Below are 23640 nucleotides of genomic sequence, written 5' to 3' on the forward strand. Positions count from 1 at the left end.
CATGCTGGGGGGCTCCCTGGGAGGCTCAAGGGCCAGGAGCTGTGGCGGGGTAGGACCAGAGCTTTGGGGTGGAAGAGTGTAGGACAGGGAAATAGCAGGAGCCCAAGCCTGCTTTGCTACCCCAGCTCCCAGCCATGTAACTCAGGGGAGGGGCTTTGGGAAGTGGTAGAAGGAGGGCAGGGTGGGAGAGCTGTCCCAGCCCCACACCTCCCAAAAGATGGCCCTGCTGGGTTTAGCTTGCTGTGAGGACCAGATGGGGGATGGGAATAGCTGCCAGAATTAACGCCACAGCAGACATATACAGTTGCCTAGAACAGACACCACAAAATTTTGGGTAATTTGATGCCATAAATTTCAGGGTACCCTACTCAGCTGCATATAGGTGGTGACAGCCTGGCTGATTATATTTTTATTAACTATATTTTTAGATGTGATTATCCCACAAACACTAGATACATACCCGCTTGCTAAGGCAGGGATGCACCAGAGTATAGGCAGAAAACACACAGTTACCAAATAAGCTTTACAGTTTATCTTGAGACTACTGTGGAAGCACGGGGCACAAAGTCTTCAGGTTCTAGCATTCAAATCAAAATGGAATTGAAGGAATACCACTGATCACTGTAAAGCATAACATGTCAGTACCTGCAATCTCAAGAAGCAAACCACTGCAAGGGTCTATAGCAACTAGAGGTTGCAAATCAAACTCACATATTTTATGCTACAACCTGAATTTTATGGGGCTATACCTCACAGCGAATCAAAGCAGGGCATCAAGGAAAGACCTGGGGATGGATCAGAACCCAAACTTTCTTTTAAAAAGTTTCTAATCTTTCGCTTGCAAAGAAATTCTCTCAATTAAGAACTCAGTATAACCAACACCATTGCTATAATTATTCAAAAACAAGAAGTCCTGTGGCATCTTATAGACTAACATATTTTGGAGCATAAGCTTTCACGGGCAAAGACCCGTTTCTTCAGCTGCATGGGGATTCCAAAGGAGGGTTTAAATATATGGGCTTATGAAAAGGAGGGAGTCCCAGTCAAGACGACAGCCAGAGGTGACAAGGTCTGTTCAGTCACGGAGGATGTGGCCCATCATTAACAGTTAACATGGAGTTGTGAACACCAAGGGAGGAGAAAGCAGGTCAATTCAGTAAGGAAGGACGTGACCCATTATCAGTAGCTAATGTGGAGGTGTGAACTTCAAGAGTGGAGAAACTGCCTTTGTAATTGGCCAGTCACTCCCAGTCTCTGTTCAATCCTTGGTTGATGGTGTTGCAAATGAATTGCAACTCTGCAGTTTCTCTTTGGAGTCTGCTTTTTAAGTTTTTTTTGTTGTTGGATGGCTACTTTTAAATCGGTTACTGACTGTTCAGGGAGACTGAAGTGTTCTCCTACAGGTTTTTGTATGTTACTGTTCCTGATGTCTGATTTGTGTCCATTTATTCTTTTGTGTAGAGACTGTCCAGTTTGGCGAATGTATAATGCAGTGGGGTATTGTACCTTAGTGCTTGGCTGTTATATTAGTAGATGTGCAGGTGAAAGAGCCCCTAATGGTATGGCTGATGTGGTTAGGTCCTGTGATGATATTGCTGGCGTACATATGTGAGCAGAGTTGGCACCAAGATTTGATGCAGGGACTGGTTCCAGGTTTAGAGTTACTGTGGTGTTGTCTATAGTTGCTGGTGGGAATTTGTTTAAGGTTGGTGGGCTGTCTGTAGGCAAGGCCTAGTCTGCCTCCCAAGGTCTGTGAGAGTGAAGGATCGTTGTCAAGGATGTGTTGTAGGTCACTGATGATGCGCTGGAGAGGTTTTAGCTGGGAGCTGTAAGTGATGGCCAGCGGTGTTCTGTTGTTTTCCTTGTTGGGCCTGTCTTGTAGCAGGTGTCTTCAGGTTACACATCTGGCTCTGTCAGTCTCTTTCTTCAATTCCTTAGGTGAGGTACAAATGGTGGCAGAGCTTTGTGACTTTATCCTCACCAACTATTTCAGATTTGAGGACAATTTATACTTCAAATCAGTCGCACTGCTGTAGGCACAGTTTTATGGCTAACCTGGAACAACGCTTCCTCACCTCTCATCCCCTAGCACCCCTCCTCTACTTGCACTACATTGATGACAACTTTATCATCTGGACCCATGGGAAAGAGAAGCTTAAAGAGTTTCACCGTGATTTCAATAGTTTTTCCCCCTCCGTCAACATCAGCCTGGACTAGCCCACACAAGAGATCCACTTTCTGGACTCTAATGTGCAAATAAGTGATGGTCACATATACACCACCCTTTACCAGAAACCCACAGACCGCTATGCTTACCTACATGAATCCAGCTTCCATCCAGGGCACACCACATGATACATTGTCTACAGTCAAGCACTAAGGTACAACTGCATTTGCTCCAATCCCTCAGACAAGGACAATACCTACAAGACTTTTACCAAGCTTTCCTCAAACTACAACACCCACCTAAGGAAGTGAAGAAACAGACTGACAGAGCCAGATGTGTACCCTGAAGACATCTGCTACAAGTCAGGCCCAACAAGGAAAACAAAATAACACCAATGGCCATCACATACAGTCCCCAGCTAAAACCTCTCCAGCGCATCATCAGTGATCTACTGATGAAGGAATATTAGGAAACAATGAAGCAACACTGGTCAATATCATAGGCATTGGTCCAAACATACGAGGAACTAAACCCCTGGTCACATATCATGTTGCACAGGTGGAGAAGAGATTTGAAGGATCTGAGTGAAGTGATCATCCAGGTGTTTGCAGGGAACTTAAGTTACCTATGAGGTGCAGCATGGCAAAAACCATTGAGGTGCTTGTCTGAAAATTAAATAAGTGGGCAATGCACACTGGAATTGCTGGGTGGACAGTCAGTAGCAAACATCACAAAATTGAGTGAGATATGTCATATAGCACAGGGATCAGACAGTGTAGGTGTATGCCTATGTGTGTAGACAGTCTGAAACAGCTACTCAACAAGATACAAAATTCCCTGCCTTCCACTCATCTTATTGGGCTTTAGAACTGATTCAGCAATCTCGACATTAACTATTTCATTTTTTAACATTATGCAAATAGATTGGAATTGCAAGCTGCTGTAGGGAAGGAGACGGAAATGGAAATAAACAGAGAAGAGAGGGTTTAGGCTAAGGCAGAGAAACAAAGGGCAACAAATAATATTAGTACTTTCTCATTGAAATACTTCTTGGCAAAGGCCTCGGCATGCTACACTGAGCACTGAACAAATACTAAACAATAACTACAACTACAGTTACTATCTGAAGGTCATAGTATGCATACGATCCTTGTGCGTGCATTTCCTTAGCAGGAGTGGGCGTAGGGAGTATGTCCAGCCAGTGTTTAGAGTGAAAATAGAATGTCCCTGTAACCACTAACAACCCCAACACAGAGCAGTAAATGCTGGGCTCTGGGGGCTCTGGCAGCTAGGCTCTGAGAAAACAGCTGTAGCCACCTCCCCCAGGTGATGTGTGGCCCATTGGCCGGGCAGAGTTTACACCCCATCCTCAATGACCGGCAAAGTCAAGCCGCTTCTTCGCCCAACCCTTGGATTTTTGTAGCCACTCGAAACAAAACATGGGTGGAGCTAACCAACGTGATTAAAATGCCGATGCTTTTATCATTAGCCAATGATGTGGTCAGGGCCCGTGAGGTTCCCCCCGCGCCTCCCCGCCTGTACCTCTGCAGCTGCAGCAGGCCACAGCCTCAGGCCCGCGGCGGGCAGGCGCCGGGAGAGAGGCCGGAGGGGAGCAGCCCTGGGCGCGGCACAGCTGCTACCAATGGCTCCTGCGCGGTGCTGACACAAGGCAGGTGACAGGCAGGCGCCAACCCGGGGGCTGTGCCGCGTGCCGCGGGAACGGCGGGGGGCCCCGAGCCGGGGCAGCTGGAGCTCCCGGGGCCTGCGGCTCCCTTCCTGCCCCTCGGGCCTGGCCCCGCGACTCCCTGCAGGGAGGGATCCGCTGCGCTACGCGCCTGCAGCCGACCGGGGATGCGCCCACTGCCCCCCGCCCTCTCCGCGTCACCCGTCACCCCCGCCCTGCCCCCGCGCCAGGCAGCTCGCAGCGGCCCCGGGAGACGCTGCCGCTGCTGCAGGTGCGATGCGGTCCCTGCGCCTCCGCGGCCCGGCCCGCCGCACCCATCCCTCCTGCACCCGCATCGCCTCCCCCGGGCCTCCGGCCCCTGTCGCCCGCCCCACCAGCACAGCCGGCAGTGGCGGCCCCGCCAGCCCCGCGGCATAGGCGGGCGCGGGGGAGAGGGGCCGGGCCGGGGATCAGAGTCACCCAGCGCAGCCAACGGGTCCCGATGCCACCAACCTACCGCCTGCACCGCCCTTCATGGCGTGCTCGGGAGTGGTGGTCTCTGCCCCTCGGGCTTGCTTAGGGTTTGTTAGGGTGTGTTTGTTTCGAGGTGCTCGTCCCGGCAGCGTCGGCGGCAAGGCTGGGGGCTGAGCGGAGAAGACGTGACAATGGGAGGAGGCGGCGGCGGCCACCGCCCTCTGCAGCTGCAAGATAAGGACGGTCGGTCCGAGCAGGTTCCTCGCTCGCCGAGGCTGCAGCTTTTCCGTCTCGCAGCAACAGCCGCGGCTCCGCAGGCACAGAGACAATGCAGGCGCGGCTGCAGCTAGGGCGGATCGGCACCGTGCTGACCCGTGCGGGTTCAAAAGGCGTGCACGCAACGGCTGCGGAAAAGCACAGATCCCTGCACAGAAACAAGGCAGATGCACAAAGCAGACACAAGTGTGTTTGCAGACAGGGACACATGCATATCAAATCCACACAGCGTGTACTACGGGAAATGTATGTAAAACAACAGCGCGCACTATATGTACACACAGGGTGACTGTAGTTATAGACTCAACATGGTTTTCTGGCATCCCCAGCTCACAGGGGAACAAGTGAGGGGGGGAAACTTGGCAGGGTTGGTTGGTTGTTTAAGTTTCTAACTGCCTGGGTTGGAGAGAAAAGTTTGAACACGTGACCTGAATGTGATCTCCAGGTTGAAAATTATTTGGTTTTATTTTCCATTTTAAAGACTTGATTTTCTAAGCAAATCTTATGATTTTGGGGACTAATTCATGATTTGCTAACGTGCATGGGGTACTGATGTCCTTACACAATGAGTGCACACACCTGTCTAGGGTTAAAGATCTTACATGCACACACATTAGCAGGGCAGAGATACATCAAATGCAGCCACACCGATAGATGCATGCACATATATGTAAATATGGTCTATGAACATATAGTACGGCAGTAAGGATTTTGCCTCGGCCTGCTCTCCAGCTATCAATTTCGGTATAATCACATTCAACAGATGAAAAATATACACCAGTATACTGTGTACCAGTGTTCCCTGTAAGCTGAATTCTTGGGCGGCCTGCCCAGGAATGATTCAGATGCCATCCAGCTGATCAGCAGAGCACCACAGCTGCCCAGCAATGGCTGCATGTGTTTCGACTGGTGCTGCACAGTTGTACATGCTGTGGTGCACATGACAAAAGGTGTGCTGCCTGTGAATGGAAAAAAAAATAGAGGGAACATTGCCATACCGTTGGATTACCTTCAGCACTAGTCATGGTTGTTAGGAAAGCACCAGGGAGATAGGTGGCCATTTGCAACTGAATGATGCTGTTATGAGCCTCAAGAAATACATGGTGCACAAAAAGTACAGTAGTACTAGTATGCTACTTGAATTCAGTAGTGGGCAATCGGCGGCCCATGGGTTTCGTGCAGCTCACTGGGGATCCACTTACAGCTCACAAACTCCCTGGCTGCCCACCTGCCTCTCACTCACTGCAGCAGATTCAAGCTGTTGAGCTCTGAGAGGGATGGGGAGAAAGGGGGATGAAGCACAAATCAGCTGGTTTGTGGTGTGCCAAAAATGCTGAAAGGGAGGGAGAGAAGCAAGAAAGTGGGCCCAGTAGGGGGCCAGTGCACGACAACCACATTGGGGCAGGGGGAACCCACATTGCCATAGGTGGGACCCCTGTGGGCCACAGGCCGCTGCAGCCCACTAAGATAAAGGAGGGCCACTCATATGGCCCACTGAGGATTTGTGGTTGCCTATTGCTACTTCACTTCCTTCCCTGATTATTCATTTGGCCTCAAAATACAATTAAAAATAAAAGTAGCCCAAAGGCCATTTTACAGGGTAAAATCAAACAGTCGCTTGACAACAGCTAGAAACTTTTCCAATGGAAAAATAAATCCACACTCAAAACATCCCACAAAGCGTAAGATCATCTACAACCAAAATACTATTTTTCTATATTTTTTTTCTGCAGCCATATTTAAAGTTTTTGGACACACTGTTGGCCAACCATTATGATAGTTTAGCAGGGCTGGATTAAGAAAGGGGCTTTAGTGCCTCCAGACTAAGAGGGGCTCTGCAAAAATATCTCCAGGCCACCAAAAGTCCAGAAGTTTTGTAGGGCCCTCTTAGCCCAGTGCCCTAGGCTGCAGGCACTAAAGCCCCTGCACATTGTCTGGCTCTGCCTGGTAGGGCTGGGCAGAGGAAGCAGCTTTGTGTGCTACAGTTCCCCTCCACTTCCTGGCTGGACCTGGGTTCCAAGTGCCTGGGAGGAGGGTGGAAACTCCATCCCTGCACTACCCTTGCGTGTCGGCTCTGTGCCCACAGCTCCCGTTGGCCAGGAATTGCAGCCAGTGGGAGGCGAGGGCCATGCCTGCAGGCAAGTGCAGGCCACATGGAGCAACCTGCTCCCCAACCAAAAAAGAGCTGCACCAGATAAGAACCCCACACCTCAACTTTCTCCCACAGCCCTGAGCAGCCCTTCCACACCAGAAATCCCTAACTCCCTGCCAGAACCCAACTCTTCCACTTCAGGGCTACATCTACACAAGAGGCTTTTCCCAGCCAAACTGGGCTTTTGTCAGGAAAAAGCATGGAGCATCTACACACAAAATGTGTGTAGACAAAATCCAACACATCCACCAGCAGCATTATACCTTTCCGTGTTCAAGTATATCTCCTCTCTCAACAGTGTTCTGTCAACAAAACAGCCATGTAGATGCTCTGGGGACCTTTTGTCAACAGACAGGGCTTTGAATTCACTGGACAGCCCCATTTGAAGAGCTTCTGGTCAGCCGTTCTGTCCAGAGAGGGCCGGGCAGCCTGGCTCCTCTCTGTCAACAAAACAGATTGCTCCTTCAGCCTGCTTTTATGTGTAGATGCAATCTGTCAACAGGAGTTTTGCCAGGAAATCCCTTCTAACAATGACTTCTGTCGACAGAGGCTTGTCGTATAGATGTAGCCCAGCAGTCCAACTCACACCCATACCCTGCGTTCCTATCCTAACCTCCTGTCCTGGGCCCCTCTCCCACCTCAGTCTCCTTTTCACAGAATTAAACCTGCTCATCTCCTATCATCTTTGTTGTTGTCCTCCAGACTCTCTCTCAATGTATCCACATTTTTTCTTAAAGGGTAGTGATTGGTGAGGCATAATTTCTCTTACTAAAACCATGTTGAATCTTCCCCAACAAATCATATTCCAGGTGGGCCTGCCAGGGCTGATTGGCTTGGAAGCAAGACATTGAGCCAGGCCAAACCAGCTGCACCCTTAAAGAAGGAAGCCACAGTGAACACTGCAACAGCTAATAAGGAGATTGCCTGGGAGTTCACCTTGAGGGGAGCCCCACACTGGTTGTCTCTTTCTTTCTTATAGGTTTGTTTTTCTTCTGCCCTTCAAGGCAGCACTAAAAAAAAATACAATAAAAAAATCTGAGGGCATTCTCTGAAGAAAGGTAAAAATGGATAGTGACAAGTCAGCTGTTGTGACCTGCACAGCATCTGCCATGTTTGTCTTCCTCCCAGAGGATAGAAGGGATTTCATATGTACCAAGTGCAAGCTGAACGCCATCTTGGAAGAGAAGGTTGGAAGATAAGAGATGCAAATATCAATGATCAAATAATCAAAAATTGATATTTGCAATACTCTGGTCCATCAGAGAAGGTGAAGACTTCCTTGACAGAGAGCAGAATTTAATATGACAAGCACAGCAGGCTGAGCAGACAGCAAAGGCAATGCTAAACAAGGAAGAAAACTGGAAGTATGTAACTTTGAGGAAAAGAAAGCCAGTTCAGGTATCACCTATTCTAGTAGTGGTAAGCAACCACTTTCAGGCTCTCTACCAGGGTGATTCAGTGGAGAATGCTGTGGGAGAGACCTCACAGGGGACAGGCTCAGAAGACCCTACTGACTGGAAGGTATGGGATGCATAGTTTTAGGGATGACAGTTCTACAAATGCGCCCCCCCACACACACCTCCAAAGAGAAGAAGACAGGTGGTGGTGGTCGGGGACTCCCTCCTAAGAGGAACGAAGTTATCCATTTGCCATCCAGGATTGCTGGGATTTGGAATCCCTGGAAGTTTGCTGCTTACCAGGAGCTAGAATCCAGGATGTGACAGAATCTCTTCCTAAAATCATCAAACCTCTGGATTATTACCTTTTTCTGCTCCTGCATGTAGGAAGTAATGACACAGCCAAGAACGGCCTTGAGCAGATCACTGCAGATTATGTAGCTCTGGAAAGAAACATCAAGGAATATGGAGTGCAAGTGGTGTTCCAGTCCATCCTCCCAGTTGAAGTAAGGAGAGCACGTAGAGATTGTTGAGTCGTGGAGGTAAACGCATGATTGCACAGGTGGTGTTGGACAAAGGGATTTGGTTTCTTTGACCATGGGACTCTGTTTCAGGAACAAGGATTGCTAGGAAGAAATGGGATCCACCTAACAAAGAGAGGAAAGAGCATCTTCACAGGCAGGCTTGCAAACCAAATGAGGAGGACTTTAAACTAGGTTTATCGGGGGGCAGTGATACAAGCCGGAGGTAAGTGGGGGCTTAGGAACAACAAAGGAGAACCCCTGATTCAAAAAGAGCATGTAGGCCAATCAGCTAACTATCTAAGGTGTTTGTATGCAAACGCAAGAAGCCTAGGAAGCAAACAGGAAGAATTAGAGGCCCTGGCACAGTTAAAGGAGTATGAGGTGATTGGAATAATGGAGACTTGGTGGGATGACTCGCATAACTGGAGCATGGTGATGGAAGGGTGTAAACTGTTCAGGAAGCACAGGCAGGGGAAGAAAGGAGAAGGAGTTGTGCTGTATATGAGAGAGTGGTATGATTGCTCTAAGCTTCAGTATATGGAGTGCAAAAAGCCAGTTGAGAGTCTTTTGGTTAAGCTTAGAGGAGGTAGCAGCAGAGGTGATGTTGTGGTTGGTGTCTGCTATAGACCGCCAGATCAGGTAGATGAGGATTTCTTCAGACAGCTAAGAGAAGTTTCCAAATCACAGGCCCAAGTTCTCATGGGAGACTTTAATCACTCAGACATTTGTTGGGAGACCAATACAGCAGTACAAAGACAATCCAGGAAGTTGTTGGAGAATGCTGGGGATAACTTCTTGGTACAAGTACTGAAGGAACCAACCAGGAGCCATAAGCAGCTTGACCTGCTACTCATAAGCCGGGAAGAACTAATAGCAGAAATAGAAGTGGATGGCTGCTTGGGCTGCAGCGAGCACAAGATGGTAGGTTTCAGGATCCTGACAAAAGGAAGAAAGGTGAGCAGTAAATTACATACCCTTGATTTCAGAAGAGCAGACTTTGACTCCCTGAGAGAACTGATGAGCAGGATCCCTTGTGTGGGGCCATTACTTGAAGAGGGAGGTAACCTAGTGATGGATGATGAAGGAAAAGCTGAAGTACTCAATTTTTTTTTTTTTTGCCTTGGTCTTCATGGACAAAGACAGTTCCCAACCTACAGCACTAGACAATGCAGTATGGGAAGGAGGTGGGCAGTCCTCAATGGGGAAAGAACGGGTTAAGAGCTACTTAGAAAAGCTAGTAGTACACAAATCTATGGGTCCTGATTTAATGCATCCATGGGTGCTGAGGGAATTGGCAGAAGTCACTGCAGAGCCTTTGGCCATTATCTTTGAAAACTTGTGGAGATCAGGAGAGATCCCCGGATGACTGGAAAAAGGCAATGTAGTGCCCATCTTTAAAAAAAGGAATGAAGGACAATCCAGGGAACTATAGACCAGTTAGCCTTGCCTTAGTCCCTGGAAATATCATGGAGGGGATCCTCAAGGAATCCATGTTGGAACACTTGGAAGAGGGGAAGGTGATCAAGAGTAGTCAACGTGGATTCACCATGGGCAAGTCATGCCTGACCAATCTGATTAGCTTCTATGATGAAGTAACCGGCTTTGTGGACCTGGGGAAGTCAATGGATGTGATATACTTTGACGTTAGCAAATCTTTTGATACATTCTCCCACAACTTTCTTGCCCATAAGTTAAGGAAGTATGGATTGGGTACATGGACTGTAAGATGGATAGAAAGCTGGTTTGACAGACAGGCCCAAATGGTGGTGGTCAATGGCTCAATGTCTGGTTTGCAGCTGTTTCAAGTGGAGTGCCCCAATGATCAGTTCTTGGGCCAGTATTGTTCAATATCTTTACTAATGACTCGGATGAGGGGATGGATTTCACCCTCAGGAAATTTGCAGATGACACTAAGCTAGCTGGTCAGGAGATACATTGGAGGGTAGAGATAGGATCCAGAGTGAGCTAGACAAATTGGAGGATTAAGCCAAAAGGAACCTGATGTGGTTCAACAAGGAGAAGTACAGACTCCTGCACTTGGGATGGAAGAATCCCAAGCATTGTTATAGGCTGGGGATCAACTGGCTAAGTACCAGTGGAGCAGAAAAGGACCTGAGGATTACAGTGCATGAGAGACTGGATATGATTTGACAGTGTGCCCTTGTACCCACGAAGGCTAACAGCATTTTGGGGTGCATTAGGAGAAGCATTTCCAGCAGATCTACAGGAGTTATTATTCCCCTCTAGTTGGCACAGTCAGGCCATATCTGGAGTATTGCATCAAGTTCTGGACTCCCCAATAAAAAAAACATGTAGATGCATTGGAGCAGGTTCAGCAGAAGGCAACGAAAATGATTAAGGGGCTGGAGCACATGACCTTTGAGGAGAGGCTAAGAGATTTGGGCTTATTTAGTTTGCAGAAGAGAAGACTGAGGAGTGATTTGATAACAGCCTTCAGCTTCCTGAAAGGTGGCTCTACAGAGGATGGAGAGAGACTGTTCTCAGTGGTGACAGATGGCAGAACAAGGAGCAATGGTCTGAAGTTGCAGGAGGAGAGGTCTAGGTTGGATATTAGGAAAAATTATTTCACCAGGAGGGTGGTGAAATAGTGGAATGCACTACTGAGATAGGTGGTGGAATCTCCATCCCTAGAGGTTTCTAAGTCCCGGCTTGACATGGTCCTGGCTGAGATGGTTTAGTTGGGGTTCATCCTGCTTTAGGCAGGGAGCTGGACTAGATGACCTCCTGAGGTCCTTTCCAGCCCTAGGATTCTACAATTCTATGTTCATCTATATGTTTGACAATTCAATTCTTTACTATAGTTTCATCCAGTTTGCTGGGTGCTGATGTTAGACTTACTGGTCTGTTATTGCCAGGATCACCTCTGGTGTTCGCTTTTAAAATTGGCATAATATCTATCCTCCAGTTATTTGGTACAGAAGCTTATTTAAAGGATAGGTTACAACTCAGAGTTAGTAATTTTGCAATTTCACATTTCAGTACCTTGATAACTCTTGTCTGAATGTCATCTGATCTCGGTGACTTTTTACTGTTTAGTATATCAATGTGGGTGCATCTACACTAGCTGGCTACTTCAAAGTAGCTGGCACAACGTCGAAATAGCACGTGTCGCGTCTACACGCGCTGTGCACTATTTTGACATTGAAATCGACGTTAGGCGGTGAGATGTCAAAATTGCTATTCCCATCCAAAGATGGGAATAATGCCTACTTCAACGTTCAATGTCAAAGTAGGGCTGTGTAGACGATCTGCGTCCCGCTACTTCGAAATATCCCGGTCCTCCATGGCAGGAATCAGCTGAGGGGTTGAGATGCTCTGTCCAGCCTCTGCAGGCCTCTTTGGGCCCTGTGCACAGCAGCGCTTAAAGCACCACAGACCCGGATTTCCTGTGGCAGGAAGCTGAGCGCGTGCAGGCACCAGCACATGCACGTGAAAGCCCTGCACACCCTCCAGAGGCCCCAAACCACCACCCACCACCCATGGCATCCAGCCAGCCCTCACAGTGCCCCCAGGGCTTCCCCCCGAGGGGACCCAGGCACCCCCAGCAGCCAAAAGGGGGGCAAAAAGAGGTGGGGCCCCTCCTGGTTGGAGGCTGAGCTCCAAGACCTGCTGGGGCTCTGGGGTGAGGAGGAGGTACTCCACATGATGGGCAGCAAGCGGTGGAAGGCAGAAGTGGTCCCCTGACTGGCTGAGGGCCTGGCTGCCCAAAGTCACCCTGCCCGCACTCCAGATCATGTCTGGAGCAAGGTGAAGGAGTTGCGGCAGGGTTACACCCAGGCCTGGGACTTGGCCAGCCGGTCTGGGGCTGCCCCCACTGTTTGCCCCTATTACAGGGAACTCAGGGCCATCCTGGGCCCCTGGGACACCTCCTTCTCACCCTCGGTCACCCTTGACACCAGAGCCGAGGAGCCCCAGGAGGCATCCGCTCCAGAGTCCGGCTCAGAGGCCAGCCTCACACCCCAGAGCCCACCCGAGGAGCCACCCCACAGGACGGCGGACAAAGGGTCCAACAGCCGGGGGGGGGGGGCTCCTTATAGACCTCCCCTCCTGGGGCACCAGCCAGGTGTCCACCCATCGGGGTTTCCCTGACCGCAGCAGTGGATGGTCAGGTACATACCCCACAGGGCACTCACCTCTGGGCCACAGGGTGGGGGCACCAGACGTGACCAGGAGCCCCACACACCCCCAGCAGACCCCGACCTGCAACTGCCCAGCCACAGCACGGTCCCAGGATGGTGGCACGGCCATCAGTGCCCATCAGCACCCACACCCATGGACAGTGCTGTGCCCTAACTCCAGGGATGGGGGGACCATGCAATGGGGACACCCAACAGGGACACCACACCCACCGTTGGGAACGAAGACCCAGCATCCAAGGGGGGATGGGGGGAATGGGCCAAGGGCCATGGGCCAGGCCACAGTACTGACAGCCTTCCCCTCCCTCTCTCCGTCTCCACAGCTGCACCGTCCGAGGCCCCAGGCAGCGAGGCACCCTCCATGGTCTCTGAGAGCCTGCTGGAGGCATGCCACCACTGGACCCAGGAGATGTCCCCCATGAACCCTCAGCTACTGGCAGCTCTCTGGAGACAGGTGGAGGTGGCCGAGGAGGGGCTGCAGTTCAATAGGGAGGAGTCCACACAGCATGGCAGGAGTTCATGGGCGTATGCCGGGACATAGCCGGATCAATCTGGGAAGCTGTTACCCGGCTTCCGGCCCCCGCTAACTCCCACCCTGCTGCCCTCCCTGCCACTCTACCTGATGTACCCCCACTGCCCCACCTGCCTCGACGCCTGCCGCCCCAGCTGCTGCACCACCTGACATGCCGCCTGCCTGCCCCCCAAGACCGGAGCCCACTGGGGCTGAAGAGCAGCTGATGGAGCCATCCCGGAAGTACCTGCCAGTCCTCCTGGGCCCCAGCTGGCCGAGCCGGGGACCGCAGACAAGGGCAGGGCCATGACCCATACCCACCAGGGGTTGTGCCCCTCTACACCCACCCCAGATTGATGGGCTGACGGGTGAGCCATCTGCTGGTCTCCCATTTGTATATAGTTGTCCCCCTTGTGTATAGTTGTTCCCCTTGTATATAGTTGTCCTTCTTTGTAGATTGGTTCCAGTTTTTATTGTGAACATAAGACAGCTTACTGGTTTTCAGTATCCACAGTTTATTTTCCAAAGAACCTGAGACATGTGCTTATTGGAGGGATGGTGTGCGGGAGGTGGGGGCAGTGTGTGGGCAGTGCGAGCAGTGTAGGGGGGGGCCCTCTGGGGAAGGCCAGGGAGGTGCTCAGTGGTCCCCTGATCAAAATGGGCTCTCAGGGCCTTGCGGACCTGTACCCCCTCACGGTGGGCTGGGTGACTGGGTGCGGCAGCCAGCTGGGGGAAGCCTGAGCCGGTGTTGACTGCCCACCCCTGGACGAAGGCCTCCCCCTTGCTCTCAACAATGTTGTGGAGCATGCAGCATGCGCCCACATCCTGGGGGATGTTCTGGAGGCTGACGTCCAGGCAAGCAAGGAGGCACCGCCAGTGGCCCTTTAGGCTGTTGAAGGTCCTCTCCACCACCTGGCAGGTGTGGTTCAGATGGGTGTTGAACAGCTCCTGGCTGGTGTTGAGGTGGCCAGTGTACGGCCGCATGAGCCAGGGCTGGAGGAGGTAGGCCACATCCTCCATGAAGCAGAGCGGCACGGTGGTGTCCCACAGAGGGATCTCCCTCTGGGGGATGTAGGTCCCTGCCTCCAGCTGGCAGCACAGGCCTGATTTCCGAAAGATGTGGGGCTTGTGTGTACAGCTGCACCAGCCCACGTAGACATCCTGGAAGCTACCCTGGTTGCCCACCATGGCCTGCATGACCACGGAGTGGTAACCCCTGCGGTTGATGTATCTTCTCCCGCTGTTGTCCAGGGCGCAAATGGGGATGTGGGTCCTGTCCAGGCCTCGAAGCAGTTTGGGAACCTCATGGCAGCAAATCCAGCAATGGCCACGTCCAGGTCCTCAACTCAGAGAACCCTCTGGAGCACCATGGCATTGAGCGCACGGACCACCTGTGGGGAGGGAACACAAGTGCCCATGAGGGTATGCAGGGTGCCCCAGGCCCCCCTCCCGGGCCCGTCCCCAGGCACCCACCACTCAGCCCCTCCCTCCCTGGCACCCCTCCCTCACCAGCCCAACACCTGGCCCCAGCCCCAGCCCCCCCGCCCCCCAGTGGGTGTGTGTCTAGGCCTCCTTACCTCCATGACGACAGACCCCAACCGTGGCCTTTCCCACTCTGAACTGGTGTCACACGTAGTGGTAGCTGTCTGGAGTGGCCAGCTTCCAGACGGCTATTGTGACCCACCTCTCCACAGGGACGGCGCACCACATCCGTGTGTCCTGGTCCCTCAGTGTGGGGGTGAGCCACTAGCAGAGCTCCAGGAAAGTCTGCCGGCACATGCAGAAGTTCTGCAGCCACATGTTGTCATCCCACTCCTGCATGACCAGCTGCTCCCACCACTTGGAGCTGGTGGGGTAGTTCCAGAGTCAGCGGAGCAGCCAGCGGGGGAGGAAGAGGGGAGCCTGGTGGTTGGGGCATCCCCGTCTGCCCCCGGGCAGGGTCCCCCTGCCAGGAGCTGCTGGGCGGCCTCCCGTGCAGCACCTAGCAGGGCGCTTGCTCCCTGGGTGACTACCTGGAAGGATTCCAGGTGCTGCTGCTGCTGCTGCTGCTGCTGCTGCTGCTGCTGCTGGGGGTCCATAGCTGCTGTGTGTCCATCTGCGAGAGCGTGGCTAGTGCTCTGCAGACCTTGTGCTGTGCAGGCCAGGTGTGTCTGGGAGGGGCCCTTTAAAGGAGCGGCTTGCTGTTGCCCCAGAAGGGCTAGTCTAGCCTGTGACCCTGTCCACAGGATTTCCAGGTCCCTTATTTCAACGGGGAGCACTTGTGAGTGTGGACGCTCCACATTTCCTTCTGGGGCAGCTCCTTTCGACATTCCCCATCGCTACTTCAATGCTGAACGTCAACGGCAGCAGCCCCAGAGGATGTGTGGACGCTACGCGTCGAAGTAGCCTATTTTGATGTTGCTACTTGGAAATAGGCTACTTCAATGTAGTGTCCTAGTGTAGACATAGACTACGTCCAAAATCTCTGTCCTTTTGCACTCCTCCCAGAAGTTCATCCATGTTTTCCCTTTTTGTTGGATTCCTTTTTGCTATTCTGGTCATTAACAATTTCCTGTTGGAGCCATATTGACCTCTTTTATCAGTCATCCTTTTCTTCTTTCTCATCAGAAAAGTTTACAGCTGTTCTTTTATTATTGTCTCCTTCAGAAACTCCCAGCTGTCCTTAACTCCTTTCTTCCTTATATTATTTCCCATGGGACCTAACTTACCGCTTCTCTATGGATATGTCTACATGGCAAAGATAATAACAGCCATTATTTTGAAATAACTTTGCTAGCACCTACGCCATGCAAATGCTGTTTCAAAATGATTTTAAATAGTAGTTTTGGCTTACTTCAAAATAGGTGAACCTCATTCCACAAGGAATAGTGCCTATTTCAAAATAGGGGCTGTGTAGACAGGGATAGATCCTATTTCAAAATAACCAGAGCGTTATAACAATGGCTCTATTTCAAAATAGTCTCTGTTATGAATAGGCATTGTATTTTGAAATAGCAGAATGCTATTTTGAAATGCATTTTTTGTATAGCAGCATTATTTTGAAATAAACTATTCCAGAATCGCTTATTTCAAAATAACACTGTTATGTAGATATACCCAACGTTTGTTAAAGTCTGCTTTCATTGAAGTCCATTGGCCTTATTTAACTGTTCTCACGGCTCCTTTTGTTAGGACCATGAAATCTACCGTGCCGTGATCACTTTCACCCAATTTACCTGCCACACTCAGATATGCCACCAATTCCTCCCCTTGGAGAAAATAATTGTACGCCTGCTACTTCCTCCATTTTCTGAAACAAAAGGTTATCTCCTAAACCTTTAAAGATCTTACTGGAAAGGTTCCATTTTGCTTTATTATTTTCCCAACAGATTCCTGAGTAAAGTCCACTATTCTACCAGAGTCTTCCTCCATTACTAACAATGCTATGTGTTTTTAGTTTCTTGGTAAAAAGGAAGTAAGGTTCTTTAAATGTATGCTTTGCCTTTAATTGGTAACAGCTGTTATGAGATAATGTCGAACAGCAGTTTTGCGGAGCTTGTGAAATCTGAAAAGGACTTGATCCTTGAAGAGGATTGCTTATGCATGTGAAATTACACATATGTATAAGTATTGACAAAATTATCCTCTAATAAACAAACCGAAAATGAGAGGAAAAATCATGTTTATAATTGAATTATGGTCTTCTATATTTTAGCTATTAGCTATTACAGCAAAAACCAATTAGCTGTTAAGATAGTAGGCCTTAAGAACACAGTCCTGGTCCTGCAAACAAAAATGTGTATTTAACATTAGTACACTGAGTAATCTGAACAAAGAACATGACATAAGTAATTACAGGATTGGGGGCCTTGATGTCTCATGGCAAATATTGAAAAAATATTCTTTAGAGGTAAATATGCTTTGCTGTAAAACAGATTCTATTTTCTATTTCTCTTCCCCCATTATATTTTCGTACTTTGTTGCTAGGCAGCATTATGCTGTTGGCAATATCATCTCTCAGATGAGACCAGACAGGTGCGAACACTGAAACTTTACAGCTTAATCTTAGTTTTTTTGCTAGCAGATGAAATCTTAGTTTGTGTCAGCAGATGTGAGACTGTGCAACAGAACTGCTGCAGTTATATTGGCCATGGTAAAAACAGTATTTTCCTTATTGATTTAACAGTTTAACATCTGCACATCACCACAGCTGCTAACAAAAGGGCCAGATTCTGCCATATATTCAAATATACCTCAGTGGGGCTATTTGTCAAGCAAGGTGGTCAGACTGGTAGAATATGACCCAAGGAGAGTTGTGCAGGCAGTGGAAATATGCAGTTAAATTTGTAAAGAAAATATCATTCTTTCCATTATGCATTTTGCCATGGTTCTTTTTTTCTGTGAATTTATGTTTGTGGCTCAGGGAGAAGTTATAGGAATTTTAAAACTTCAAGAAATGTTTACCCTAGGCATGTGTTCAAACATCTCTTATTAAATATGAGCAATATCCGTAGGTCAATTTTATAATTTAAAGAATGAAATGAATCATTTAAATGAAGACTAGCCCTATGTCAATTGAAAATATTTAGGGCCAGTGTTTGGCCTCATTTCAGGCACACAGCTCTGACTGACATGTGGTTAAGGACAGAATTTGGGCCTTAAACTCTTTTTCTTGATGGAATGCAGAGAAGGTTAGAAATACACGAATGTGTTTGTTCTATACTTGTCCAGCCCCAGAATAGATAAATGAACTAGCTGAGTCTTTCCAAAATAATTAAAGCACTGGGCTAAACCTAACCACATTGAAGCTTCTGCTCTAGAGGAAAGTTTGTGAAAGCTAAGCCCCACCCCCTTTTCCTGGAAACAGGAGCTTACCTTGGGCTCTTCTTGTCAACCTCAGCTATAGCTTAGCAACAGATTGTCTGTAGCAAGATCTGCAAGTCACAGTGGAACCTTTCTGGATGAAAGGTTTAATAAATCAGTGCCTCCAAGGTTAAACCGTGCCCTAATTCTCTCTACCCACCTTTACCTTGGAAAAGTATTGGGTTCAAAGCACCCACTTGAGGCAGGCCTCATTGCAAGACATGGGTATCCCTTAAAGGAGATGGAGGAATTCTCCCTTATGCTCCTGTAAGGCATGTAATGTAGTCCAAGACACTCTTCTGCCCTAAATAATTACATTATCAAAGAGGAGTATAATACCTCGTGATGACCGAGCCACTTAAAGTGGTAGATGCCTCTCAGCTTAGCTACACCAGAGATTTCTTCAGGGTCAGGCAGATTATGAACACTTCTTGCTCTGTCCCTTCACAATCAGAGATGGCAGTAGTTGTATAGGGAATTAACCTGTGTTTTGAACTAAAACCCATCCAGTTTCATAAAACTTCATTGTCAATGTTCCATCAATGATGGCAGCATAAATATATATATTCTGTTCTGGAAACATGCATATCTTAATTATCTTATTCTGGCTGAAATTAAATAAACCTGAGAAATACTTCAAAATACTGTGTGGATATTTGCTCGTGCCAAGTCCTGAGCATAAAGTGTGACATTTCACATAAAGTCAAGCCAATCTCCAACATTTGACCTTCTTTCAGTCACTCGTTGTGTTCAAAAGGAGCACTGCATGCTCTAAAGCCAGCGGTTCCCAATTTTTTTCCAGTCATGGAACACTTGGACATCACAGCGCCCTCTGTGGTACACTTTATCTTTTTTACATCATCATACTAACTAGGAGGAACATTACTAATGGAAATTATTTCATAATAATATTAATTAAATTATTGTACAGTAAATGCAACTCAACCAATAATAATAAAACTAGACATTAACAAAGCAAATATAGCAGGGACAACAGATAAAATATTCCAAAAATTATTTTTTTCCCCTGGGAATGGGGAAGAGACCGCCATTACTCAATTTCAGTGGCAGACCACTTTGCATAGCTTGTGAAACACCAGTGTTTCACCAGAACATAGTTTGGGAACTGCTGTCTCAAGCCACCTTGCCCGGATGGACAAAAATATCCCAGCACATTGTGTGTTCAGCCTCTCCATCGACACATGAATGAGTTCATCACCTGAGCCTACTGGGCACCATTCCTGGGGCTGCCCCAGGGATTTTCAGCTTTGCAGGATTGAGCCAGATCTGGGAACTTCACTACATGGTGCCTGGTGTAATACCATCACCTGTGGTCATTGGCTGATGCACCGGGCCTTAATATACTGTAGCCATGTCTACACTAGCAAGTACTTTTGAAATTTCAGGCCCTCTTTCGAAAGAGAGCATGGAGCGCCAACACACACCGCACACTCTTTCGAAAGGAAAATCGAAGGAATGTGCCCCAGCTTTCAAAATCGCTCTTCCTATCTGGAAATAGGAACCTCCCCCGCCCCCCCACCAGCTTTTGAAAGGCTCTTTCAAAAGAAAATGGCTGTAGACTGTGCACAACCCACTCTTTTGAAAGAGCAGCTCTGTCATGACGCTGGTCAGCTGGGACGTGGAGATGTGCTGCACAGCGCCTGCAGGGCTCTATGATCCATGTGTGCAGCAGCCCTTCAAGCAGCACAGACCCAGAAACCCCATTGCAGGAAGCTAAGAGTGCACAGGCAGAGGCCATTGGATGTGCTGCCCCTGCACACCCCAGAGAGACTCCCAGCAACTCTCAGACTACCATGGCCAGCAGCCAGGAACGTGAGGCGCCCAGAGCCCCCGGTCTCTGGGTCCGCAGGGCTCACAGGGTCCAGCCACATGGGAAGAGCGAACCCCCTCCTGGACTGAGTATGAGCTCAGAGACATCCTGAGGCCTCTGGCAGGAGGAGGGGTCCTGCGGGAAATGGGCACAAAGCGGCAGAATGTGGCTGCTTTTTACCAGCTGGCTGACAGCCTGTCCTCCCAGGGCTACCCTGTCTGCACACCTGACCAGGTCAGGAGTAAAGTCAAGGAGCTGCAGCAGGGATATGTCCAGGCCAGGGACTCAGCCAGCCAGTCAGGGGAGCGCCTGCATCCTGCCCCTTTTATAAGGAGCTGGGGAGCCTTCTCAGGCCCAGGAACACCACCTCCCTGCCTGCTGTTCTGGACATCACCGCCAAGGAGCTCCAAGGACAATGAGGAGCTGGGACCCACAGCCAGCCCCACCACACCGGGACCAGAGCCAGAGCCAGAGCCAGAGCCAGAGCCAGAGCCAGAGCCACAGCCAGCTCCAGAATGGTCCACCGAGGAGGGTGAGCTGGTTATCAACCTCCCCTCACGCTTCTCCAGCCATACCTCTGCCAGTCAGGCATCCCCTGACCTCGGTGGTGGACCCTCTGGTAAGTACCCAACAGGGCGCACACCCCAGACCACAGGGCAGAGGCTCCATACCCACCAGAGGGCCCTGCATGCCCCCTGCAGACCCTGGCTGGCCACAGCAGGGCCGTGGCCCTTGGGACAGCGTCATGGCTGCCGGTAGCCTTCAGCACCCGTTCGCATGGTTAGTACCATGGCCTGCTCCCAGGGGGAGGAGGTGGGTGGGGCCAGATCAAGCAAGAGGGCCACCCGCCAGGGGGCTGGGTACCCCTTCAGTCTCCTTGATCCCCCAGAGCCCACCTGCCGTTGTATGGGAAACAGGGACCTGCTGCTCACAGGGGGGTGGGGCGTGTGGCCTACAAAGCAGGTGTTTGGGACTCACGGCTTGTCCTGTCTTCTTTTCTATTCCTGCAGCTGCACCATCAAAGGGCCAGGAGGGAGTGCAAACAACGTCCACCTCACTGCCTCTGTCCAGCACCAGGTCAAGGTCATGAAGCAGTGCCTCCACCTGGAGAAGGCTGAAGCGACCTGGCGGTGGACAGCCTGTGGGAGGTTGATGGGGACCCTCAGGGATGTGGCAGGCACCTTCTGGGAGCTCCTGGCCTGGCTGCCCCTTCCCGTTGCCTCTCCTGCTGCCCTTCCCACTGCGCCCCCCGCTCCCAGCAGCCCTATTGAAGGGGCCCCCATTGAGGCCGATCCCCCAGATGAGGCGGAGCCCTGGCCCTACCTTCCCATCCTCCCCACCCCAGCTCAGCCCAGCTGGGGACTCCGAACTAGGGGAGGCTGCGGAGCCTGGGGATGCCGTGGCTTGAGGCCCTTTACTCCTTCCCTGCAATAAGGCCCCCCCATGAGTTGCACCCATGGTCTCCTGCCTGAATGTAAATATTTTGCCCACCTTCCCTATGTGTACATAGTTATGTGGTTCTGTTTTATGCTTTTGTTAATAACTGCACAGTTTTGTTAAAGAGAATACACTTTACTTTCCCCACATCCTCTGTGTGCTGTCTGCTTGGGGTAGAGATGGTGGAGGGGGACTGTGGGGAGGGGAAGTGATGGGGAGTGTCAGGGGGTGGGAAAGGGAAGTGTTCAGGGGACTTGCTGGGGGAGTGATCAGTGAGGCCCCTGAGCAAAGTGCTCATGGAGGGCGTCCCATGTATAGATCCTGTCCCAGTGGATCAGTCGGCTAGGGGCAGCAGCCGGTTCTTGGTAGCCTGGTCTGGACTCGGCCTCCCACCCCTGCATGAAGCCCTTCCCTTTACTCTCCATAATATTATGGAGAGCGTAGCAAGCACTTGCCACTTGGGGGACATTCAGGAGACCCACCTCCAGGCATGCCAGGAGACAGCATCAGCCCTTCAGCTGCCCAACGGTGCACTCCACCACATTTCAGGTGTGGTTTAGCTGGATGTTGAAATGCTCCTGGCTAGGGTTGGGGAGGCCTGTATAGGGCTGCATGAGCCAGACCTGGAGGGGATGGACAACATCTGCCACCAGGCCCAGGAGCATCATGGTGTCTCCGAGAGGTACCTCTATGTGGGGGATGTAAGTCCCTGCCTCCATGTGGCAACACAGCCTAGAGTTTCTAAACACACACATGTCATGGGTACGGCCAGGCCAGCCCACATAAATGTTCTGGAACCAGTCCCTGCTGTCCACCTGGGCCTGGAGCACCACAGAGCGGTACCCCTTCCTCTTTATATCTTGGTCCATGCTGTGTTCTGGGGTGTGGATCAGAATGTGGGTCCTGCCCAGGGGGCTGAAACAGTTTGGGAATCTGACCAATACGAAGCCGGCAATGGGGTGTCCAGGTCCCACGCATGGATCACCCTTTGCAGGAGCATGATGGTCAATACCCAAACCACCTGCATGATATAGAGGACATAAGCACCCATGGGGGCGTGCAGGGAGTGCCAGACCCCCTAACCCCCAGGCTCCCTCCCAGCCCCTCACCCCCAGGCCTCTTCCCACTCCTGGCTCCCAATGGGCCCTCTTTCCTGGGATCCCCCTCCCCCTGGTGGGTGTGTGGCCTGACCTTGCCTTATGTACATGGCAACAGCCCCAAATTTGGCCTTGCCCACACCAAACTGGTGGCCCAGGGAGTGGTAGCTACCTGGAGTGGCCAATTTCCAGACAGCTATCACGACCCTCTTTTCAACAGGGAGGGCACCACATCCGGGTGTCCTGATGCCGCAAGGCAGGGGCTACCCACTGGCAGAGCTCCAGGAATGTCTGCCGCTGCATCCAAACATTCTGGAGCCACATGTCGTCATCCTATTCCCCCGTGACCAGGCGCTCCCACCACTCGGAGCTACTGGGGTAGTTCCAGAGTCAGCGGAGGACCCAGGTGGGGAGCTGGAGGTGTCGTGGGTCCAGGAGTTCCATGGCCGTGCCAGGGGGACAGCTCCCAGCAGGAAATGGAAGGTGGCTGCCACTGCTGAGGACAGTAGGGTGACCACACCACTGGTGACAGCCAGAAGCAGCTCAAGCTGCTGCTGCTGGTCCATGGTGCCTTATCTGCACTGCCGTCTGCTGGGCTTGTGGCAGCTCCGCAGGCCTCATGCTGTGCAGGGCCAGGCTGCGGGGAGGGACCCTTTAAGAGGGTAACTGGCTTCAGCCCTGGAAGGGCTTGTCTGCCATACGACCCCCGATCCGCTGTGTTTCTTTGGAAAGGGCATTTGGGACAGTGTAGACACTGTCTTTTGAAAGAGTGCATAGGAAGCACCAGCCTCTGCCCGAGTGTGGACACTGTATTTCAAAGGCGAACTTTTGATTCGTTGTTTTGGAAAGGGCGCCTTTTGAAATCGCGCTCTAGAATAGACACAGCTTTCCTGTGTTTGATTAGATTTATTTAAATTCCCTTTACCTGTGTTTGTATCACACTTGTTTTAATTTTTCATTAACACCTGCATGATGGAGTTTTAATAAATATGAATGTTCATTTAATTACATATTATTAAATGCTTGCTCCACTCTAAAAATAGATCTTACAAAATGTCATTAAGCTATTTAGAGCTAAGTGGCCATGATGTCGCTAGGAGCTGAGTGATTTT

The 23640-nt window shown here is 50.5% G+C and overlaps 1 protein-coding gene across 3 annotated transcripts in view; it reads right to left on the reverse strand.

The window, feature by feature from the left end:
• NALCN (sodium leak channel, non-selective) overlaps positions 1-5002 on the reverse strand; it is a 398131-nt gene extending 393129 nt beyond the window's left edge. For 2 of the 3 annotated variants that reach the window (XM_074983150.1, XM_074983148.1), the window contains exon 1: positions 4348-5002. The gene's annotated coding sequence lies outside the window, so the exon portion shown is untranslated. Of the gene's footprint in view, positions 1-3709; positions 3797-4347 lie in introns of those variants that run through there. The other variant, XM_074983149.1, reaches the window with a different exon arrangement.
• Between the last annotated feature and the right edge of the window lie 18638 nt (positions 5003-23640).

Source organism: Carettochelys insculpta, chromosome 1 (genome assembly GCF_033958435.1).
Source record: "Carettochelys insculpta isolate YL-2023 chromosome 1, ASM3395843v1, whole genome shotgun sequence".
Classification (NCBI taxonomy): Eukaryota; Metazoa; Chordata; order Testudines; family Carettochelyidae; genus Carettochelys; species Carettochelys insculpta.